The sequence below is a fragment of the Physeter macrocephalus genome, chromosome 10 (genome assembly GCF_002837175.3).
Source record: "Physeter macrocephalus isolate SW-GA chromosome 10, ASM283717v5, whole genome shotgun sequence".
Lineage (NCBI taxonomy): Eukaryota > Metazoa > Chordata > Mammalia > Artiodactyla > Physeteridae > Physeter > Physeter macrocephalus.
In genome coordinates, this window is record NC_041223.1 from 62,546,936 (window position 1) to 62,564,841 (window position 17,906).

Here is a 17,906-nt window from a genome sequence, read left to right on the forward strand (position 1 = left end):
GTCATTCCTTGTTAACTAAACCTGGCTCAAAAATATATGGAAAATAATCCCTTCCTTTTAGTGTTCTCAGTGTATCCCCACTGATTGCTATTCTGTGAATAGAATATATAATACTAAATATAAAATATATAAATATAAAATATATAAAATATATAAGTATATATACTACTAAATATAAAAGTATATAATTTTAAATTATGCAAAATTTTCTCTAATTCAATTAAAATATATAATCTACTCATATGTATTTCAGAAATATGTCAATTATATGAACGAATGTTACACTCCTAATATTATAAGCCCTCAAGTTATGATCCAAATTCCTTTACTGTTCTTGCTCAAACACACCCAGATAGAAGCTGCTGTTTTAAAATCTACCTCTGCTTATATATGTCCATACGTATGTGTACTACCCAACGTGACCCCAAAGCAATGCCAAAACAATAAGAAATTTTACACTCACATATTTCCTGGAAAATATATGAATTATGAAGTCATCTCAAATCCAAGAATACACATTAATGCACTCTTCCATAAAACAGCCTTTATATCTTGCAAACATACATTAAAAATGCCCTTTACAAAAGCAGTTCTCATCAGATGAGCGATGAAATGTCTTTAACTAACGCTGACAAAAGATAAAGCTCTTACAACACTGTTGAAAAGCAGTAACTATTTCTTTCTCTTGGTTCACAAGAATTCTTTTTCACTGAAGAGGATATTCTCATCACAGAATTCCTCAGCCAGAGCTGAATAAGCAAAAACCGGTATCTTTGCCCACAGTCTGATTCTGCCCCCTTGGCCCGGGGCATCTATAATTATTCTCCTATTTTGAAACCTGGTTGCAGACAGCTTTGCTGAAGGGGCAAACCGAGCCCCGCCTTTTGCAGGAGCCCATGCTGTGAAGGCACAAGTGTCTACATCCTTGCCAGTCCTGTCATCCCACTGAGATAAGCCAGGGCACCAGTCTCCCCTCAGTGCCCAAAAAGTAGCACATATTCCACAGTTCTGCAAATTCAGAAAGGAACAAAGGAAGGGCACAGGAACAAATCAGCAACCACCTGGCATTCCTGAAGCTCCACCAAAGAGCCTGGCATGTTAAAGAGCACTTGGGCAACAAGGAGTGGGGAGCCATGAGAGAATGCTTTAATAGAATGAATGACAATGCACAGACAGAATTTTTCCTTTCCAAACAGAGGATCAAAGATGCTCACCATCTTCTAATCCATGTCCTCAAAGGGAAGTTGCACTGACTATTATATATTGCATTCAAGTACACTGTCTCGTATATTATTTTATAATGCCTTAAATTCAAATAAATGTAAACATAAAACTTTAGCAAGATACCCTTTTAATATTATAAAGTTTTTTTAGATGGTAAATGTGGAAAGTTTCCCTCCTGTATGTGAACAGGTGTTGAGACTTGCCATGTTAAACTACTGATACATAGAATCTCATTTCTTTAATATGAGTCATGTTAAAACTCTAAATAGTAACATATTAAACCAGAATAATGACTGACATAGAGAGGAAAGCTCGTATTAATAAGTAAGTGCACAAAATTTTATAGCCCTATTCTCTTCTTTGAGACCAAATGAAAAATTTCTGTTCAAAAAGGCAACATTCCTATCTAAAGACACCAGAAACTAGGGACATAAGATCAGGGTATGTTGCTCTACCAAAACAGTGAAAACGGTGCAGTGGAGGAATATTAAAAATTATAACAGTGCTCACTTGAGTGCTGTAATTAAAACTGTGTCAACATTTTGCTTGTAAAACAGATTTTTCAAGGGAGGTTGTACATTAACCATTATAGCTGACTACAAACTTATATACGACACATAGGCTATTTTTTCCTCTAAGAAACACATTTCAATAGAATCAAATCGGACGCAGTCCCAGGTTCATATACTGTCAGAAAAAAAACCTGACAGATTTTAAAAAGAATATTCAGCTTAGTAGATATGATAATAACACATATTCTTTCATTGTTCATTTAAAACTTTATGAAGCTGGAAGACTGACAAATGCTCTTATTTTCACCTTTAGCAAAAAATTTGTGCTTTGATAATACTCTGGTTTCTCTTCAGATTGTATAAATCTTTTGCCTTTTACTAAAGATTTCCATGGAAAAGAACAGGTATGAGGGGTTTTTTCAGGGGTTTAAAAAAAAAAAAAAAAGATGTATACAACTTACCCTTCCATGGAAAAGAACAGGTTTTTTCAGGGGTTTAAAAAAAAAAAAAACATGATGTATACAACTTACCCTCAAATGGCTCAGGAAAAAAAAAGCACACGTGTGCGTGCTCTCTCTCTCTCTCTCTCTCTCTTTCTCTCTCTCTCTGTTTAGATATCTATTCTCCTACTACATATATCTACAGATATTTATAGATAGACAGATATCTAGGGAGACAGAGACAGAGAACGTATGATAAAGCAAACGAAGTAATTTGCTTAAGAAATGAGCAAATCATATGGGTGTTCTTTACTATTCTTATTCTTGCAACTTTTCTATAAGTTTGAAATTATTTTTAAATAGAAAATTGAAAGAACAAAAAAGTGCTGATAACCATCTTTATTACATTTTTTTTTCAAAAAAATACATACTGCCAAGCATCAAAAGCAGGAGCCCTTGCAACCAAGGATGTCTCTTTCCCGTAGACAGTGATAAACACATAGGAATGGAGGAATCACAAGGAAACCTGTCCTGAGGCATGCCACATTTAAGTTCCAGGTATTTGTGAGGATAAATACAAGTGACCTGAGTTGGTTCAGTCTTACTACACAAGGTGATTTTTTAAAAGGTAAATTGTGTATCAAGATGAAGAGAAAACAAAGATAGGAAAAGAGATGAGGTTAGTATACTGTGATGTCTTTTCCTCCACCTCGAGAATTGGCCACCAATTTGAGCTGATCTTTGAAAGGTCAATACAAACAACAGCAAGAGTATGTAGCCGACACTGGACCAGTCATTCGGCTTCTCGCCTGTAAAACGAGTGAGTTGATGAGAGAGTCTCTTTTATCTCTAGTATGTATGTCACTTACAGATCCACCAAACAGTAATATTTTAAAGTAGAATCCTCATATACACACTACTATATATAAAATAGATAACCAACAAGGACCTACTGTATAGCATAGGGAACTATACTCAATATTTTGTAATAACGTGTAAGGAAAAAGAATCTGAAAAAGAATATATACATATATATGTATGTATGTACAACTGAATCACTTTGCTGTACACCTGAAACCAACACAACATTGTAAATCAACTATACCTAAAAAAATGATAATAAAATTTTTAAATTAAAAGTTTGAAAACTTAAAAAAAACCATAAAGTAGAATCCTCCAACATTCCTACAGGTGGGAGAGACAATAAAAATTAATCACTGTGTCTAGTATCCAAGTCAGAGATTTCTATAGCACAAAGAGTTGTTATAAATCTCTTTTCAGAAAAACAAAGTGATGGTTTTTTTGTCTGTAATTCTGAACTCAACAGAAATACACACACACGTGTGTGGCATGTGAAAGTGCATGTGTACACAGGCTCACATAAAAATAAAATAATCTCAGCCAAAGAACACACATTTCAAGTTTGTAAGTGACTGCTTCCAGGTACTATTTATTTAAAATCCCAGAATGTGGTTTTATTTAGAAATGAAAATATTTAGTAAACTATTCACATGAAATTCTACCTCAAGACAGTCTTTAAATACACCACCCCCATATCTGGAATATACAAAGCTTTTTATATAGGAAGAATGTCCAACAGGACAAGAAAAACAATCAACGTCACCTATGCCAAAGATGCTGCAGGGAAAATGGAACCTATTCCTGGTCTCCTCACACTTGAGCAAAATACAGGAACAATTACAAATAGCTTCCGATACTTGCCTCCAATGGTCTGTGAACCAAAAGATAATACTCATTCATCTAATCATTGATAGCATCAGAGTATCATTTGAGGCTAGACTGATGGGTGAGACTTCTAAGTAAGATATTAGTGATGCATATTTATTTATGACGACCTTCTGGGTATAAAAGGTAATGTGGTCAGTGAAATATTAAGCTTATATTGTCAGAACAACACTGGAAAATCAGAGAAAACCAATTTGGTCAATAGAAGAAAACCCTGCTGTATCCCATTGGCAACAGGGAGTAGAAGTGACGCTAGCTGGGTCACACCATTTCACATTATTTTCCAGCTACTGCATGCATTGAGGATGCATTATCAGGGTGAAGTCAACTGAAAGGACAGGGAAATCCTGATGCTTTTTCCTACCGCTAATTGGTACATGGCCATAGATGTGCATATGACACAATGAAAAGGAGATAAGACTTGATGTCAAAAGACCTGTTTCTGCAACTTAACACATTTGAGCATTTATGAAAAACACAAATACACTGAGGCTCAGTTTCATCACCTGTAAAACAAAGATGATGTTGTTTACATCATAGGGTCTACATAGGATTGAATGAGATAACATGTGAAAGTGCTTGGTAAACTATGACATTTAGACAATAAACAGAATGAATACGATGCAATGCACCACCAAGAGATGGAGCTAATCCTCAACTCAATTATCCTTCTGAATTCATGATAAAGCCAGCACAGACAATTCTTATACAACACAATATTGTGCAATATTGACACAAATTTTGAGAGATCTCTGTAGTTGATAAGGAATTTGCTACAAAGTATTAAACACTTCACATGCTATAAACTGATAATAAAAGCACGGCAGATAATCTGTTGCAGATTACAAACTAGCCCTTATGATAAGCCTATTTCCACACCAATGAATTCAGTAATTCTAACCCAGTTATTAAAGGTGTGTGTCCTTGTTAAACCCCAGCCAGAGAAACATGAATGAATGAAAAGAGAGACACAGACATAAACCTACTTGTCTCTGTATAACACTCAGTGTATATTCACTTTCTTTACTTGGCTTGAGTGTCCCATTAAAAATATTTGAATTCATGTCCATCAGTTCCCTCAAATCTCAACTCAGTTAACTTAGTGGCAAGGAAAATATATATATAAACTAAGCTACCTGGCTTGAGAAAATTAAAATAACGATTGATTGATTACTTTCTCCCTGTTTTGTTGCTCTGGGGTAAATGATATAATCATGAATCTTTTCTTTTAGTTTTTTCATTCATCCACTCCTCAATTTCTTACTGAGTGCCCAGTATCTGCCAGGAACTTACTTGGTGAGAAAGAAGATCCTCATTGATACACATATATACAGTCTTACTTGCCATTCACTTTCAAGCTCTGTTAATACCATAAATCTCAAGCCTTACTCTTAACGTCAAGTGTCTTAACATATCCCTGTAAAATATACTCAGGGTGTATGAAATTAGGGGAAGAAAAATCCTACAATTTTGGAAGATTCAGTCTATTGTAGGCAGATTTTCAGACACAAGCAAAAACCATCTTTTTATGTTGCCATTTCCCTCATGGGTGTTTTAAATATTGCTGGTACATTTTTAAACTTTATAGTTTTTTTTTAAAAGCTGTTTAATTTGTAAACATGCCCTGGAGCATCCTGGGGGCATCAAGCCTTTGAATATTCCTTTATAAACTGATTTAATAATAATGAACCAATTACAGGTTCACTGGCACATACACTCCCCACCTGAAATGAAACCTTTAATGACCAAAAGGAGCTCACAGGCTCAAGCAGCTGCCCCAGGTCACAGATACAGAGATAGTCAAATCCCTCAGACAAGTGGTACTGTGATGAATTCAGATGTTCAGGAAGTACCTATGCTGCATTTAAGGGTTAATGTTGGCAGCCTCCAAGTAAAAAGAAAAGAATCCTCAAAGGCAACTTTAAACGTTAATTTAGAGCTACAGAGTACAGTGATTGGAGTGGGGCACCCAGTCCCTGAAGCCCATGACTAAACACGGTCAGGGGCCAGACTCTACTATTAAGAGGATGGAGCTGGTGGGCTGCGGTGCCAGGCCTACACCCTCAGTGAGTTGCAAAGAACACACATAAATGCCATGCCGACCACTGACCTCCTTCACTATGTGAATTTCACCCTGCCTACTGATGCCTGAAAAGAATACTTCACACTGCATTCTCCAACTTCATTTCATCACCGTATAAATAAGTGGGGAACGCTGAATCCTCTATTCACACCTTGAAGCACCTTTGAGTATAATATACAAGTGATACTTCTGTCAAAGAAGATACCTTCTTTTTAGCACAATGATGACATATTTTTGAGTGGGGGAAGTGGCTTATAGAGACAATTTATAATAGTCGTGTATGGAAAATGGGTATGTGGGCAGACGGGCCCAGTGCAGGAGAACCAGTGGCTTGACAATCTCAGAAGACCTGTGAGCGGGGAAGGGGCTGCAATGGGTGATGGAAGGAGTACTAGAAGGTAGTAGCCGTTCCAAAGGCTGTCCGGTGAGGAGGAGCGTATCTCAGTCCCAGGGCCAGGCACCCAGAAGGAAATCTGTGGGAATTATGAGAAATCACAGATCCAAGACATCTTCATAAGGTTTGGAGGAACAATGGGTTGGAACCTTGAAGGCGGAGACAGAAGGGTTGAAGAGGAAAGAGAAACTGGGTCCAATGACTGCCAGCCCTGCGAGCAGAGGAAATGCCAGCCCAGGCCAGGAGATGAGGTGTGAGACACTCTGAGGACCCTCTGAAGGGGGACATCACTGCTGAGGGGATGCACTTTCAGTGAACGGAGTCCACGTGACAGCACAGCTCTGGGAATGTGGTGGAGAGCTTATGAGGACATAGGGAAAGTCCTTGGTTTTTGGATATCAGTTTTCCACAACAGGTAAAGGGTTCAACAGGTTGGGGGAAGGCAGAAACCCAGTCAGGCTTGGACCAAAAACAGTTTGGGGCTTCCCTGGTGGCGCAGTGGTTGAGAGTCCGCCTGCCGAGGCAGGGGACGCGGGTTCGTGCCCCGGTCCGGGAAGATCCCACGTGCCGCGGAGCGGCTGGGCCCGTGAGCCATGGCCGCTGAGCCTGCGCGTCCGGAGCCTGTGCTCCGCAACGGGAGAGGCCACAATAGTGAGAGGCCCACGTACCGCAAAAAAACAAAACAAAACAAACAAACAAAAACCCAAAAAACAGTTTAAAAGAATGAATTATACTTCAAGAAGAAATTCTTTGCATAAGTCTCATTAATTTGTAAACACAGTGAATCTAAAAATAAAATATAGATACCACTGTGACAAGTCACACTATTTTTTAAATACCAAAAAAATCTCTCTTGACTGACTGGTACGTTTCTCCCCATTTAACTTCTTACTCCCCATTGGTGGAATAAAAACAAGACATAACTAATCAGTAATTTTACTAAGCATCCCTGAGGGTGATTTTATGCATGCTATCCAGAGAGCTAAACAAAAATAATCATTTGTGGTCTAGTGCAGTGAAGAATCTGGTGAGACTATATATATATATATATATATATATATATATATATATATATATATATATATGCACAATCCTACTCTCATATGTTTTAAAATATTTTAAACAGCACTGTTGCTTAAATAAGGGCTGCATTAAAACAGTAACTGGATTCAGTGACAATTCATTTTTTGAGCCTCTTCACGTGAGACTGAATTATCGCTTAATGACTCTCTTTACCATTCAAAAACGAATAGCTTTCTTTTTTAAAGCAAGAAATAAATAGTGTGAAAATAGAACACTTGAAATAAAATTATAATCATTATGATACTGTCACTTTAACATCTATAGACTTAATTATTTTACAATTGACATGTGAGAAAAAACGTCCAAGGCTAGGTAGAAATACGCTGCTGAATGTTCACTGGGGGAAAAAAAACCTGAAGAAAACACAAATGAAAAAGCAGAACAATGATTCTGGCTCTTAGGTGCCTAATCTAGGAGACCACTATGCACAGCTTGGAGACAGAATTAAAGGTTTCCTTTATTTTTCTTTTCCTTTATTTTTCTTTTTAAAAGGTATGCATAAAAGAAGATTGTAATGAGCTACACATTGTAAAGACCAGCACTATTAGGTGCCTGCATCTTTTTTACCCTATGCTTCAAAAAGCAACAAGATTAGGCGCTGGGATTATACAAATTGAAATTTGCAACTTTTAATAACCTTCGTACTCCTGCAGACAAATATCTGTCTCCCTGGCTCAACCCCTCCCCCATGCTTCCCAAGAAGGGAAAAGGAGTCAGATGTTGCCCTTGGAAACAAGAATTCATCAAACTATTCTGAGACATGCTGCTGAGAGAAACATAAGGAGAATGGAGCCTTCAGTTCCATATATGCGCCCATTTTGAATTTACTAGTTTTGCTGGTTGGTGTAAGAAACAGGGCAGGACAACTGCGGGAGCTGCTGCATTAGCAAACTGGCCAAAGTATCCCTGTCGTTTATACTTCCCCACTGCACAACCGGGATGGAAACATTTGCTCTATTGGAAGGCAGTGATAAGGATGGATTTTTAAAGTTTCCATTTTTAAGTGAAAATGAAAGAAAAATGCTCTTCTAGATGTGTTGTGCCTTTGAGCTCCATTTGAAAAAAGAAAAAAAAAAAAAGGCAGAGAAAGCTGCTGTGAAGGTCACCGAGTGAAAGAACTTCCTCAGGGCACAGAATAAATTAAATCCCAAGGAAAAAATAAAATGTGATTTCCAGAGTGTGAGGCACAAACTCCAAATGACAATGATTGACAGTCAAACTATATCCGTGCAATATCCAAGACTGCACGTTCTCATTTACCTCAGTGTAGCCAGCAAGCGCCCATTAAACATCCGTCTGATGCCCAAATTAACCTTCTTGGCAAACTGAAAGAGGCACAAACTATCATAATCAACCTTTCATTATCACAGCAGCCTCTAGTTAAAGGGTCAGAATAATTGTGCCATCAGAGCCTTGATTGTTTTCAATCAACAGACGGCTGGAGTGACAGCTCGGTGATGGAGGGGTCTGATGAAACCGCACCAGGCCTAATCAGAGCAGATGAAAGGAAGGCATGATTGGTGCAAATGCACAGTCGTGCCTCTCCTTTTCATTTACAATCTGAAATTACTCTTAAATTTGTGGGGCTTTTTTTTCCCTCCCTTATGAGTACCACTGAAAGAATGTTTGACTTATTATGAGTTCTGACAGTGCAGAGTTATAAAACACAGGTAGGGTTATCAGCTGAGGCTTTAAGTGGGTATTCAGCATAATTCTAACAAATTCGCTCTTGAAAAGCACAAAATGACTAAAAAGGCTTCCAATGACCTCACCTCTCAGTGCTGTTTGATTAACAGACCCATTTATTCCGCTGGCATTCTAAATGATGAGAAGATAAAACCGAGGGCAGAAATACCCTGTAAATGTTTTCTCTCAACCCCTCTGCTCTGCTTACTTCAGTACTAGTTCCTCTGCCCCAAATCCTTACTGTTCTCAAAGAACACCACATTAAGACCTCAAAGGAGCTCATCCATCAGAGGGTATGGATCAAGTAAGGGTGGTTTGGAGTTAAGAACATGAAGCTATACTGGGAACCACAGGGGTAGGAAAGACTGGAACCCACCAACCCTATGCTGATATCAAGAAGAATATTTGGGGAAAAGGAATAAAAATTTCTGTGATAGGCCAGGCTAAATTTGGCATAAAAGGGATTTGGAGAAAATTGAGACAATATCCAGCTGCATTCATATGGCAACAATCCAGACTATAGACATTAATATTTTTAAAAAATTTATGATGAATGAAATATACACTTGGAGTAGCAAAAATAGGTTCCTAACTTCTATTTTCTTCCTTAATCTTGGGATCAACCAGCCAATAATGAGAGTAATTATGATTCAGGTCAGTACTGCAAAACAAAGGAAAGTTTTTTTAGCTGCAAAAATTAATATGCATGCAACCTGTGGTGTGCATGTGTGTGTGTGTCTACCTGCAAGCATGTGTATGGTGTGAACCCCACCTGTATATGTGTAAGAGACAGGGGACAGGGTAGTTTTTAACCTCTCCACTCAAAATTTTTACATAAAACTTAGGCCATTTTATTTGCCAGATTGTGAGTTGGAACGATACGATAAGGGTATGTAATTAACAAAGTAAAAAGAATTATTAAAAACAGCCTGGAATTTTCCATGCAATATTTAGCAAAATTTGTCCCCTCATAGCTAGACCTCATCTTATGGGTTAACTGCTCACAGCAAAAGTATTGAGAATGCACAAAATTCCCATAGTTCTACCTACATGTAAATATACCTCAAGCAGGATATTACTAAATCTGTCATATGACTTTCTGTAGCATTTCAAAGTTTTCATTTTGACTGTTTTTATAGGAGACAATTCTCAAAGGAAGATATCTGGCACATGGTTAAAACACAAGTATTTTCCAAATCCATCCTTGTTCTCCCACCAATTCCTTAAGCACCCTGTCCTTCAGTAGTCACCTTACTTCTCATGTGCACACAGGTGCCTCCAGCAAGCTTTATCAGTGACCGGGCTCTGTCATCTCCTGAGGGCTTCGTTCTTCTCCCAGAGTGGCACTGGCTTTTAAGGCACAACTTCCTTTTGCCCGGAAGGTAGTTTGTATATTGGTCAAATAGGAGTGGCTTTGGGATACTGACAGCACGTGGGATTTAAAAGATTTCCTAGGTGGTTCACTGAACAGGAGGATGAAAAGCAGGCCGACCTGGGTCAGTACCTGTTCTAACCTCTCGAATCCAAGAGGTGTGGAATTCATCATTCGAAAGCACTACGCAGCCCCTCTACATGGCCTAAATCGTACAAGAGACGAAAAGAGCAGAAAGACTCTTCAGGGGACCTGGCAACCTGACAAATCAACCCCTTTGTTTACTTTATTATTTACTCTTTCTATTGGGCTTCACTCCAGAGTATACAGCCCCAGCAGTGGGCAGAATAAGAAATTACTTACAGCCCTCGACAGGTTCAATGTCATTCTCACAGCCAAACAGAGGGACGCCTAAAGTCTATCTGTCTCTTAACTAAGCGTCGTCCTTTCTGGATGGAGAAGTCTAGTTTTACTTTCAGCTGTGAGTAATTTTCCATTGTGATTGGCTGACCTACAGTCAATTTAGTATAATTAATGCCAAATTACATTGTAATTCACCTAGAATTACAAATTAAAAGCTATATTAAGAGCAAATGAATTAATCAAATTAATGATATTATGCTCACTTGCTTTAAAGTGTTAATAAGACAGGTCCTCCTGAAACGTTTAAACTTCAGAGCACCATCCATCGCTACTTCAATTACCTGATTTCCTTGTGTGGCCAGAGGAGGTGGCATGTGGGCATTTCTCATCAACAAGAACACACACAAAGAAGATAAGTGCATTCAGCCACCAGCTGGCCCGGCTCTTTTTAGCTTCTGTTCTTGAAGCATAAGTAATATCTGTGCCACTTACTGGAACTGACTTGCAATACTTCCTATTGGGACTTCCCTGGTGGTCCAGTGGTTCACCTGCCAATGCAGGGGACACAGTTTCGAGCCCTCGTCTGGGAAGATCCCACATGCCGCAGAGCAACTAAGCCCGTGCGCCACAACTACTGAGCCTGTGCTCTAGAGCCCGTGAGTCACAACTACTGAGCCCGCATGCCACAACTACTGAAGCCCGCGCTCCTACAGCCCATGCTCCGCAACAAGAGAAGACACCGCAGTGAGAAGCCTGAGCACCGCAACTAGAGAAAGCGCACGCACAGCAACGAAGACCCAATGTAGCCAAAAATAAAGAAATAAATAATAAAAATTAATTATAAAAGAATTTTTTAAAAACTACTTCCTATAGACAATGGGGAACAATGCAAAAACCTGTGCAATTTATCTTTAGAACCCATCAAATATTTTTTTTTCCTAAGAGAATTTTTCTTCCTGGTTATGTTTTGTCTACCAGAATACTGAAATCTGTTTTCATTCCTCCAGTGTGGCATCTCAAGTAACAAAGAGGTAGTCAGATTCAGGAGGAGAACCTCACCACAGAGAATGCATTACTCTGTATTGTGGACACAAAAGAAGTCTAAGAATTATCTTTATCTCTGAAGGCTGCCCACGATTACTATCTTAGAATGGCCACCTTTCCCCTCCAGGTGTGTTGAGTTGAGAGATGTTCTTATTTGTTTTACTTGTAGCAGAAGTCCTGGAGGCAGGAGTGGGAGAAGCAGGGTGTAAGGATGTCCGTATTCAACAATAAATGCCAAGGCTTCCCCAGACATCTCTTTGGAATATAAACAAGTCTAGAGCCTCCAGGTCATTCCACGGCTAAGTTTAGATCCTCTCCTCTAGAATGCCCAGAAGAGGTGATCTCCATGGTCTGACGTGGCCAACTGGCATGAACGCTGTTGCCAGCAAGCACTCAACTGGCTTGACAAGGATTCCTATAGAAATAGTTTGGCGATGCAGGACATGGGGCACAGGCTCATTTCTACTGGAAAGAGACTAACATTTATCAATACTAATGAATTAATATTTTTCTCCCTTTCTCTTAAACCCCATATCTAGGCCATCACCCAGCTGTCAATTTCTGCTGCATAAATTTCTCAATTTCAATATTCGGGTATAAAATGAAGATATCATGATTAGTCATTTCCATTTGTTCCATCCACACTCTAACAACAGTCTGCAGACTTCCCACCACGCAGTCTGTAGGGCTGCAGCAGAAATAACCACACTCTAGGTTCTTCTTCACACTGATTTAAATCTCTTGATCGGATTTTTAAGTGATCCTCCCTTATGGGCCTTCTCTTCCTGCTTTACACTTTATCACTTTATACCCTGAAGGAATGAAAGGTGGTTCCCTACCTCTGCCAGAATTCACCATTCACTCCTTCTCAACAAGCCATCTAGAGGCTCAATTTTCCAGGCTCTGATAAAGAAAGACCCTCAGCAACACTTTCTTGTATGACTTTTATTAGAGTCATTTTTGCAACTTCCCAGAGCTGCACAACAGGTGAAAGTGAAAATTGGTAATTTATTAGGAAACGTATACTGCTGGCTCACTCATTATAGAGTAATATGACCACTTTGACTTTTGAGAAGATGTATCAGGTACTTTGAGTTTCTGTTTTCTTAGAGATGCGGAGTATTTGAAGAGAACACAGTGAGACCCACATTGAAACCGTACTGTGAAGGGAGTCAACCGTTTATCCTCTCTGAGTTTCCATTTCCTCACTTGTAAAAATCTGGGTAATACTTGCCTCATCAACCTTAACGAGGCTGATGAGAGACTTGAATGAGATTATGTGTGCAAAAATGCTTAAAAAGTATAAAGCTCTCTAAGGATTGTAAAAATTATCATTGCTGCTATTATTATTGATGAACTTCTGTGCCTAGCCTCGAGGTTTCTACCTCATGTTTAGCATATAGTTGGGTTTTATTTTTAAATCCCTGATAACCCAGGTAGCAGCAATATTACTGCTGGCTACCAACACATAAGTAATATTTTCCAGTCATCTTTTTCCTTCTCACAGTAGCAACAACAAAAACATCAGTCTGGAAACAACATGAATCACAATGAAAATCAGAAGCAGAGAACATAAATATGTTATATCTCATAAATCACCTTGTTGTTCTGTTGTGCTCATTTAAAAAAAAAAAGGAAGGAAAAAGAACTATTAACTCATGGGAACAGCAGCACATAAATACAAGTCAGGTCTCCTGTAATTTCTGATAATCACTGCCCCTCACAGCTACTTGACAACACACAGCTCTAGCACTGAGGTCAGCTGGAGCAAAGTCCCTCTGAAATAAATGTGTCATGTGTCTCGCAAAAGCACACGATCCAGACAAACAACAGCAGGGCCACTAGTCAAGCTCCTCAGGGATGAGTCCTCCCAGAGGAATCAGTTGCATGTAGATCAGGACGAACGACTAAATATACACTCTGGCAGCTTCGAGCACCAAGCCCTGAAATAGCAGAAGCGCTCAGTGTCCAGCTGGGGGCCCTCCAAGGATCAAACATCCTCCAGGCACAGCACTATTTGGGATGTGAACAAACCACTATTTTTTTTTTTTTTTTTTAACGGTACATGGGCCTCTCACTGTTGTGGCCTCTCCCGTTGCGGAGCACAGGCTCCGGACGCGCAGGCCCAGCGGCCATGGCTCACGGGCCCAGCCGCTCCGCGGCATGTGGGATCTTCCCGGTCTGGGGCACGAACCCGCGTCCCCTCCATCGGCAGGCGGACTCTCAACCACTGCACCACCAGGGAAGCCCACAAACCACTATTTATTCTCTTCACTAACATTTAGTAAAAAGGAAATGGAGATATCCTCATCACATTTGTAGAAAAGACTGTAGCTACCTGGGAGGGACTGCCAGAAGTTTCAGGAAGAAAATTGAGAAGTGGTACACATTTAATTACTTTAAGGAATGGTAAGTAAAAAAATAAAACGAGGTATCATGAAGAAGCCCAGAAAGTGCCTCTCCAAAAAAAAAAAAAAAAAAAAGTAATGAGACATGCATATATGAAATTAAACTGAGGAAGGGTGCAGATATGATGAAAAATTGCAATTTGGGCGGGGGATGAAGGAATGAGAGTTCTCAGGTCACAGTATTTTATTCCATTTCTAGTTACCAAGGTCCTAGCATTAAGAATGAGGACACCACTTAGCAGAATTTTTTGATTAGATGGTCACCCGCAGTTTGATTTCTTTGAGGCTTGGACTGTACTACAGGGATTGACAAAGGTTTGCAAAGCTGTTTAGAGGGCACATACAATGAACAAGAATTACCAATGAAAAGAGCACGGAAGAAAAGGCAAAGGGACACTGGGTGGCGTTGAAATGTCCAAACAAAAGGATTTCATTTTCCAATCCACCCATATCATTTCAACATGGCCAAAATTAGCACAGAAATCTCTACTCTATTTGGCACAGGTCAGTCCCCACTGGGAAGGAATCGGGTGCGGGGGGAAAGAATAGCAAGTGGAAAGTTCCACATCAGACTGTGAGATCCATGAAAGCAGGGCCACATGGGACCTTTCTGCAACCGACTGCCCAGAACCCATCACGCAGCAGCAGCAGTGGTGCTTGAGAGCACACGACTGGGTGGAGTAGACACTCGATGACTCTTTAAAATGAATGAAAGATTGAATTAATAAGCACTTGGAGCAGAGAGTCAGAGTTAGCAACATGACACAGGCATGAAGGCAGGCAGAGCGGGCCATTACCCCTTCAATCTGCAGGTACTACACCAGAGAACAGGAATGGCCAAACCCTTCCTAATTTCTTTTGAAGTCATGGGATTAATTTGATGCACCTCTCCGTCCACCAAGCCAAAGTATTTTTGCACTTCTATTATGAATTTAGAAGCTGTGGACCAAAGTGGGAAAAACCCAAGAATTAAAAGATGTGAATTCGATTTCTAGCTTTGTTACTTCAGTTTCCCATTTGTGACACAAAGCAAAGGAGCGCAAAGCAACGCGAGATGAAGAAGCACTCTGGAAACTGTGATGTGATATTCAGATGTGAAGTGTTATGATAGTATTGTTGGACACACAGTACTGTTTGAAGTCCTTGCTTCTCCCTGGCCAGATGTGCATTTGGGACAGTTTATCGTCGAAGAGATAAAAGACAAAAGCTGAGTACATCACTAGTGTCTTCTATTTTCCAACTATAAAGTGATAGTAGCTTTTTGTTTGGGTTCACTTTCTGGGACTACTTTTGAGGAAAATGATTAAATCAAACTCTAAGGTGGATAGTTTGTGGAATAGATAAAAGCCCAGGAGGGGCTTGTCAAAAAAAAAAAAAAAATCGGGTCTTCCCTCGTGGCGCAGTGGTTGAGAGTCCGCCTGCCGATGCAGGGGAACCGGGTTCGCGCCCCGGTCTGGGAGGATCCCACGTGCCGCGGAGCGGCTGGGCCCGTGAGCCATGGCCGCTGAGCCTGCGCGTCCGGAGCCTGCGCTCTGCAACGGGAGAGGCCACAGCAGTGAGAGGCCCGCGTACCACAAAAAAAAAAAAAAAAAAATCACCACATCTGAGGTTGTTGACTACTCCAAACAGTATGTGACTTACGTCTCTAGAAATATAAAGTGAATGTGTTATTAACAGATGCTAAGGTCTGATCTTGTCTGACATCAGTGATGTGACCACTGAATTGTTTGGTCCTGTTATCCACTGAAGTCCAGGCAAAGTTAGACTCAAAATATAAGGAGGAGCCCTCAACCCAAAGTTAATAAAGGAAGAAAATCACTGACATATGTACTATCCTTATAAAATAGTAAGATAAGGACTCCCCTGGTGGCGCAGTGGTTAAGAATCTGCCTGCCAATGCAGGGGACACGGGTTCAACCCCTGGTCTCGGAAGATCCCACATGCCGCAGAGCCTCTAAGTCCATGTGCCGCAACTACTGAGCCTGCGCTCTAGAGCCCGTGAGCCACAACTACTGAGCCTGCGCACCTAGAGCCCTTGCTCCGCAACAAGAGAAGACACCACAATGAGAAACCCACGCACCGCAACGAAGAGTAGCCCCCGCTCACCACAACTAGAGAAAGCCCGTGCACAGCAACAAAGACCCAATGCCGCCAAAAATTAATTAATTTTTTTAAAAAGTAAGATAAGTCCTCTTCACTAAAAGTAGGAAGCAGTTAATAGATTAATAATTAAAGGTAAATAAAACTTCTCCACATTCAGAAATAAAGTTAAGATAAATCTCTTTAACCTAATAATTGAACACTTTTATAAAGCTTTTTACCCCAGGATCTAGCTTCTAACACGGTGCCCAGCACATAATAGGCATGTGAGAAATACCCATTTGTACTTCCACAAACTATCCATTTTTAAATGTCCTTCTTGTTTCTGCTACTTCAGAGGTGAAATAATAATCCAGAGAGCTAGAAAATGGTTTAAAATCAGAAGGATCCCTCCCAATTGGGGTTAGACCTGGAGAGGGAAATGGAGTTAGCTAACCTGTACCCTGCCTTACATTCCATGGTTTGGGGCATTTAGTAGGTGCTCAGTAAATACTGACGGATGGACAGCCACACTTTCTCCCTATGCTAGCAAATGTAAGAATTTACATTATATTCAGGTTTTTCTACAAACCGTACTCTCATGGAAAGTAATCTCCTCCTCATTCTCAGAAAGGAGAACCTGAGATATAAAAGGCGGAGAATGTACTTTCCTGAGAAAAAACAGATTAGCCAGCACTTCCTATGAAATGAAAACAGACCTAATATGTGGGAGTGGGATGGAACTGTTTCACGATTTCACTCTAAGTTTTAGAGCAGGAACCCCTGGCTCAGTAGTCTGAAAATATATGTTGAATCTAACAAGAGAAATTTAACAGGGCCCTGTTGAGACAAAACCCTAAGTCAAAGCTAAAACCCCAAAGCAAAATACAACAGTGGAGATTTGCCAGGTCACGGATGCCAGTGACCTCATGCCCCATGTTTCTTCCTTGGCTGATTTGCTCATTTTTTAGTCTCCTCTTTCCTTGAGCCCAATAACCAATTTAGTGTCTTTCCTCTGCAACCTGAGAAATTGCTGGCCTTGAACCCTAAGACCAAACTGTGGAGTTGAATCGAACTGAACTTTTTTAAAAAAGGATTTTTTGAGGGGACTTCTCTGTCCTTATATATCCAAAGTGTGTATATGCTATGGAGAACAGTATGGAGGTTCCTTAAAAAGCTAAAAATAGAACTACCATATGACGCAGCAATCCCACTACTGGGCATATACCCTGAGAAAACCATAATTCAGAAAGGGTCATGTAGCACAATGTTCACTGCAGCACTATTTACAATAGCCAGGACATGGAAGCAACAGAAGTGTCCATCTACAGATGAATGGATAAAGAAGATGTGGCACATATATACAATGGAATATTACTCAGCCATAAAAAGAAATGAAACTGAGTTATTTGTAGTGAGGTGGATGGACCTAGAGTCTGTCATACAGAGTGAAGTAAGTCAGAAAGAGAAAA

General features: G+C 39.9%; 1 protein-coding gene and 1 pseudogene across 8 annotated transcripts in view; one reads left to right on the forward strand and one right to left on the reverse strand.

The window, feature by feature from the left end:
• KLHL32 (kelch like family member 32) overlaps positions 1–17,906 on the reverse strand; it is a 233,856-nt gene that overhangs the window by 59,839 nt on the left and 156,111 nt on the right. The gene's annotated exons all lie outside the window — the stretch shown is intronic.
• Positions 2,071–2,159, forward strand: LOC112063785 (uncharacterized; annotated as a pseudogene).